Source organism: Megalopta genalis, unplaced genomic scaffold, assembly GCF_051020955.1.
Source record: "Megalopta genalis isolate 19385.01 unplaced genomic scaffold, iyMegGena1_principal scaffold0091, whole genome shotgun sequence".
Taxonomy (NCBI): Eukaryota; Metazoa; Arthropoda; class Insecta; order Hymenoptera; family Halictidae; genus Megalopta; species Megalopta genalis.
Window position 1 is genome coordinate 402,501 of NW_027476160.1, and position 7,256 is coordinate 409,756.

At 41.8% G+C, this 7,256-nt stretch overlaps 2 non-coding genes across 2 annotated transcripts; both read right to left on the reverse strand.

The window, feature by feature from the left end:
* Window positions 1-716: 716 nt before the first annotated feature.
* Window positions 717-871, reverse strand: LOC143262099 (5.8S ribosomal RNA). Its single transcript, XR_013036033.1, has one exon. It is a non-coding gene; the product is annotated as a 5.8S ribosomal RNA (ribosomal RNA).
* Window positions 872-2,203: 1,332 nt separating this feature from the next.
* On the reverse strand, window positions 2,204-4,124 carry LOC143262115 (small subunit ribosomal RNA). The gene has a single exon (XR_013036048.1). It is a non-coding gene; the product is annotated as a small subunit ribosomal RNA (ribosomal RNA).
* Window positions 4,125-7,256: the final 3,132 nt, after the last annotated feature.

Consider the following 7,256-nt stretch of genomic DNA (forward strand, 5'->3'; position numbering starts at 1 on the left):
ATAGCCACACCAATAGAAGAGTTTTAGGACGGTAACCCGGGTGGGGTGTTCTTTACTCAGAATATGTGCAACATCGGATCTATATAGCCATCGATACAATTCGTACACAAATGTGTCGTACGAAGAGAGAGACTTTTTTTCCTCTGGCAACATAACGGTAAGAGACATCCTTCCACACTCATAGGTTCCACTCCCTGGGGCTATGATATATATATACATATAAATTCAAATTCGAAGCAACGGTCACAATTCTACTCTATATTTTTGCGGGTTATGTGTTCTTTCGTTCAATTTCTTTCATGCGTTCGTTCGATCTCTGTACACAGTCTTCACATAGGACAGACTCGTGTAGTACGCTTTCGTGGGTTAAACCCATCTCGTTTCATTTCAGGCGACGTCGGGAGCGCGTTGAAAATGTACCAGTGAAATCTCGATAGTTCTACGAATACGAATCGTCCCGAAAAAGATTTTGTCACCGCTTCGAAGCGGTGTTTCAGACGGGCGGACGTATATAAAACATATACGACACACGACACCGCCTTCCACACTCACGCTAGTTCGAACACGATTTCCATCTCTCTCGAAGACTGTTAGACGTACGTAAAATTTCTCAATATTCATAGGACCGCGACAAACGCCGACGAAGCGCCCACCATTCGCTCGTACGTATATAGGCAACAAGTGCCATCAACGCAAGCAGTTTATAAGTACGTAAACGACCCTCAGCCAGGCGTGGTCCAGGAATTGTATCCGTGGACCGCAATGTGCGTTCGAAATGTCGATGTTCATGTGTCCTGCAGTTCACACGTTGACGCGCAATTAGCTGCGTTCTTCATCGACCCACGAGCCAAGTGATCCACCGTTCAGGGTAATTTTTCCCTTTTATTCTCTCATATATATATAATGTGTATTTGCTATCCACCACATTTTTGTGTTATATTTCGGAACAAGCCGATACCCGAAGAGCTCCAACCAGCGCGCGAAGGAGATTCGGGAGTCGTCGTACAACGACATAATTGTCCCTTAAAGAACGAGATATTTCCGTCGAAACCATATATATATGTACGAGCAAATCCAAAACCACTGTTTTCTTGCAAGTTCGACGGTCGGAGCGAATAGAACATTGAAAAGCCTTCTATCGAAGAAACACAGAGAGTATATCACCTCCAAAAACGACGGGGATATGGATATTCAAACTGGACAATTATCAACCCGATACTGGATTCGAAAAGTTTCTCTCTCCTTTCGTCGTTATTTACACCGGACGGACTCACGGCCGGCTCTAGCTGGGTGTCATATATATATACGTCCCACGCTCATGCTGCCACTAGCGCGCAACAGAGTAGGGTGTCAATGACAACGACACAGCATTGAAACGAGCTACACAAGCCGGTCTCTCTTGATACCAATGTAAACGAGCATTAAGTTATCTTCAGACTGCCCGATATTTTCGTCCTTTGGACTTTCCCAACGATTCCTTTTTTTCTTTTTTTTTTTTACACCACAGCGAAGACTTGAGGAAGCGTGATTAGCACGCTCGCATCCCTCCCTGTCCTACTACAACTGTGTGTGTGTGTGTGTAAAGAAAGAAAAAAGAATACATTGGCTTTCTCTCTATCGAGAAGATGGCCTACGCAACGCAGATCAAAGGCCTAATACGTGTAATATAATACGCGTCTGGCCGTGTATAAATCACGCACGAATGATCTGGTCGGGCCCAACTCTTCTCGTACGCTTATTTTTCCGTGTTGAGGCACTATCATAAAATCACACAAACCCCAACACGTGTGTGTCTTGGAAGGAAGATGGCCTACGCAACGCAGATCAAAGGCCTAATACGTGTAGTACACACGTCTGCCGTGTAAATCACGCACGAATGATCTGGTCGGGCCCAACTCTTCTCCACCACACCACATCCCAACTTTGTACATTTTTATATATTTTTGTGCGTTGGGGCACCTTCATAATCACAAACCCCAACAACACATATATCTCTCTCTCTTTGAAAGATTTGTTGTGGCCTACGCAACGCAGATCAAAGGCCTAATACGTGTAGTACACACGTCTGGCCGTGTAAATCACGCACGAATGATCTGGCGGGCTCAACAATATCTTTTTTTTTTATATGAATTCTTATCCACAAACTAATCGAATTCATTTTCTCTCCTCCTCTCCTCTCTCTTTGAGATATATTGGAACATTGTAATGATCCTTCCGCAGGTTCACCTACGGAAACCTTGTTACGACTTTTACTTCCTCTAAATAATCAAGTTTGGTCATCTTCCCGGCATCATCGGCAATGCCGAAACATTGCCGCGCACCAGTCCGAAGACCTCACTAAATCATTCAATCGGTAGTAGCGACGGGCGGTGTGTACAAAGGGCAGGGACGTAATCAACGCGAGCTTATGACTCGCGCTTACTGGGAATTCCTCGTTCATGGGGAATAATTGCAAGCCCCAATCCCTAGCACGAAGGAGGTTCAGCGGGTTACCCGGGCCTTTCGGCCAGGGAACACACGCTGATTCCTTCAGTGTAGCGCGCGTGCGGCCCAGAACATCTAAGGGCATCACAGACCTGTTATTGCTCAATCTCGTGCGGCTAGAAGCCGCCTGTCCCTCTAAGAAGATTTGTTTGTACGTTGGTAGTAAAAACCCCACCGGCAGAAGCCGAGAGCCTTCGAGATACCATAATTACGTCTATTTAGCAGGCTAGAGTCTCGTTCGTTATCGGAATTAACCAGACAAATCGCTCCACCAACTAAGAACGGCCATGCACCACCACCCACCGAATCAAGAAAGAGCTATCAATCTGTCAATCCTTCCGGTGTCCGGGCCTGGTGAGGTTTCCCGTGTTGAGTCAAATTAAGCCGCAGGCTCCACTCCTGGTGGTGCCCTTCCGTCAATTCCTTTAAGTTTCAGCTTTGCAACCATACTTCCCCCGGAACCCAAAAGCTTTGGTTTCCCGGAAGCTGCCCGCCGAGTCATCGTAGGAACTTCGGCGGATCGCTAGCTGGCATCGTTTATGGTTAGAACTAGGGCGGTATCTGATCGCCTTCGAACCTCTAACTTTCGTTCTTGATTAATGAAAACATTTTTGGCAAATGCTTTCGCTTCTGTCCGTCTTGCGACGATCCAAGAATTTCACCTCTAACGTCGCAATACGAATGCCCCCATCTGTCCCTATTAATCATTACCTCGGGGTTCCGAAAACCAACAAAATAGAACCGAGGTCCTATTCCATTATTCCATGCACACAGTATTCAGGCGAAGGTAGCCTGCTTTGAGCACTCTAATTTGTTCAAAGTAAACGTACCGGCCCACCTCGACACTCAGTGAAGAGCACCGCGATGGGATATTAGTTGGACCGCCCCGTGAAGAGCAAAGCCCACCGGTAGGACGTACCACATAATGCCAGTTAAACACCGCGAGCGATGAACCGACACTGTGACACACAGATTCAACTACGAGCTTTTTAACCGCAACAACTTTAATATACGCTATTGGAGCTGGAATTACCGCGGCTGCTGGCACCAGACTTGCCCTCCAATGGATCCTCGTTAAAGGATTTAAAGTGTACTCATTCCGATTACGGGGCCTCGGATGAGTCCCGTATCGTTATTTTTCGTCACTACCTCCCCGTGCCGGGAGTGGGTAATTTGCGCGCCTGCTGCCTTCCTTGGATGTGGTAGCCGTTTCTCAGGCTCCCTCTCCGGAATCGAACCCTGATTCCCCGTTACCCGTTACAACCATGGTAGGCGCAGAACCTACCATCGACAGTTGATAAGGCAGACATTTGAAAGATGCGTCGCCGGTGCTATAAGACCATGCGATCAGCACAAAGTTATTCAGAGTCACCAAAGCAAACGATGGACGAGTGTAAACACCCGCCACCGATTGGTTTTGATCTAATAAAAGCGTTCCTACCATCTCTGGTCGGAACTCTGTTTTGCATGTATTAGCTCTAGAATTACCACAGTTATCCAAGTAAATTTTAGTACGATCTAAGAAACCATAACTGATTTAATGAGCCATTCGCGGTTTCACCTTAATACGGCATGTACTGAGACATGCATGGCTTAATCTTTGAGACAAGCATATGACTACTGGCAGGATCAACCAGGGAACTATACAATATGTATATATAAAATGGACAAAATTTAAATCCTTTTCCATCGTCGCCTGTTTCATATATATATGTCAGGTCGACACACCATTTTTCTCTTTCAAATATGTACAAGTTTTGCCACATTCCGCGCTTGTAACATATCTTCTTTAACGCTCAATTTCTTTCATTTTTCTACCATACAGATATTTTACCGTACGCCCAAAAACGTACGTATTATATTTTTGTTCTATCATAAAATCACATTTTTCTACGTACGCCAGCTTCGTACGTTTCTATCTTTGCCTTCATAAAATCACAAGATAATTTTATCTTCAAGAGTCTCGCTATTAACATCTTGTAAGATAAATGTACGTCCCAGCTAAAACGTACAAATACTTCAAGTTAAGTAATAATATATCATCGCTATTGACAAATTTTTAAGATCCAAGACACAGTTCTCTCTATATGTTTTAATATTTTTTATGTACTCAAATATATTCAAAGGAAAAAGTACATGGGTGATGCCATAGTCGTGGAAGCGCGTACGCTCACGCTGATCTTCTGACCGCCGGAAGCACGAAACCTCTGATCTGGGCAAAATCGGCAAGCCGAGGAAGAACGGACAGGACACATGCTGGACTGGCGAGAAAGCGTGTTCTTCCGCTCGCGCTAGGCATTTCGATTTCTGACACCTCTTGATTTAAAAAATCAGTTTTTTGATAGTTTTCTCTCTCCACTGGGCTATTTCATTTTAGCCACAGTTTTCAATTGGTACGATTTGCTTCCAAATCTTACAGATGCATTTTAAAAAATTTTTCCATCGCTCGGACAGAAGAGTCGATTGCTCAGTGAGTACGAGTATACATACAAAGTGCATACGGGTAACCAACCCCGTAGGGCTTGCCACATATGGGCCATTCGGTCAAAGACACCGACCCGTGGCCACGCTGTGTGGAGAAAAGTCCGTAACGTAAACGGCACGAAACAGTCAGGACCGAAGCCCCGAAGGAGCTCTGAGACAGCTTCTCGACCGAGATCGTAGAATTGGCCCAAAACCCGCTCTGCTCCGTCCGCCTCGCACGGACCGTGTATCTCTTATAGATACCGAACGGCCGGCAAGGACGCCGGCGCCGCCGGCCGAATAGCACGCGCGCTTATGAGTGTAAACCGCTGCGGCAACAGACCGCCCGGCCGTGCTGTTGTAACATAGCGCGTGAACGAACGAAAAAAATTTTTATAGTAAACATTAAAATAAATTACACTACCGTAAACTAGACAAAAAATTACACATTTTTTCCCAATATGAAAATTTTCACAAACTTTTTAAAGTCCCATCGCATCGAGTAAACTTTTTTAATAACGCGTCCGCACGATTCTAAATGCTTAATCCATATGTGAAATCGTTCACTGATCACGAATATCGCATTTAAAAAAATTACAAAAATTTATTTTTCAAAATAATCAAAAAAAACCGAAAAATCACAAGAGTAAAGTACCATTATTTTAAACAACATGTCGTTCTAAATGCTTAATCCCTATGTAAAAAAGTTATTTAAGCAAGAATATGTAATCGAAAAAAATTAGAAAAATTTATTTTAGCCGTAAATCGAAAATAATGGGGACACCGGAGCTGTTCGAAGCGCCGAGACGCGCCGCGTACGGCCGAATATTTTCTAAGTCCCAACGTACCGATCAAGAGTAAAGTACCATTTTCCTACATTAGATTTCGTTCTAAATGCTTAATCCCTATGTAAAAACGTTAGTTAAGCAAGAATATCGTATTTTTAAAAAAATCTAATGATAGGATTTTCCAGAAAATTGAAAAAACCGAAAAATGTCAAGAGTAAAGTGCCATTTTCTGACATTAGATTTCGTTCTAAATGCTTAATCCCTATGTAGAAACGTTAGTTAAGCAAGAATATCGTATTTTTAAAAAAATCTAATGATAGGATTTTTCAGAAAATTGAAAAAACCGTAAAATGTCAAGAGTAAAGTGCCATTATTTTAAACAATGTATCGTTCTAAATGCTTAATCCCTATGTAAAAAAGTTATTTAAGCAAGAATATGTTATTGAAAAAAATTAGAAAAATTTATTTTAGCCGTAAATCGAAAATAATGGGGACACCGGAGCTGTTCGAAGCGCCGAGACGCGCCGCGTACGGCCGAATATTTTCTAAGTCCCAACGTACCGATCAAGAGTAAAGTACCATTTTCCTACATTAGATTTCGTTCTAAATGCTTAATCCCTATGTAAAAACGTTAGTTAAGCAAGAATATCGTATTTTTAAAAAAATCTAATGATAGGATTTTCCAGAAAATTGAAAAAACCGAAAAATGTCAAGAGTAAAGTGCCATTTTCTGACATTAGATTTCGTTCTAAATGCTTAATCCCTATGTAGAAACGTTAGTTAAGCAAGAATATCGTATTTTTAAAAAAATCTAATGATAGGATTTTTCAGAAAATTGAAAAAACCGTAAAATGTCAAGAGTAAAGTGCCATTATTTTAAACAATGTATCGTTCTAAATGCTTAATCCCTATGTAAAAAAGTTATTTAAGCAAGAATATGTTATTGAAAAAAATTAGAAAAATTTATTTTAGCCGTAAATCGAAAATAATGGGGACACCGGAGCTGTTCGAAGCGCCGAGACGCGCCGCGTACGGCCGAATATTTTCTAAGTCCCAACGTACCGATCAAGAGTAAAGTACCATTTTCCTACATTGGATTTCGTTCTAAATGCTTAATCCCTATGTAAAAACGTTAGTTAAGCAAGAATATCGTATTTTTAAAAAAATCTAATGATAGGATTTTCCAGAAAATTGAAAAAACCGAAAAATGTCAAGAGTAAAGTGCCATTTTCTGACATTAGATTTCGTTCTAAATGCTTAATCCCTATGTAGAAACGTTAGTTAAGCAAGAATATCGTATTTTTAAAAAAATCTAATGGTAGGATTTTTCAGAAAATTGAAAAAACCGTAAAATGTCAAGAGTAAAGTGCCCTTATTTTAAACATTATATCGTTCTAAATGCTTAATCCCTATGTAAAAAAGTTATCTAAGCAAGAATATGTTATTGAATAAAATGAGAAAAATTTATTTTAGCCGTAAATCGAAAATAATGGGTCGAGCGAATCGGTCGATTGCGCCGAG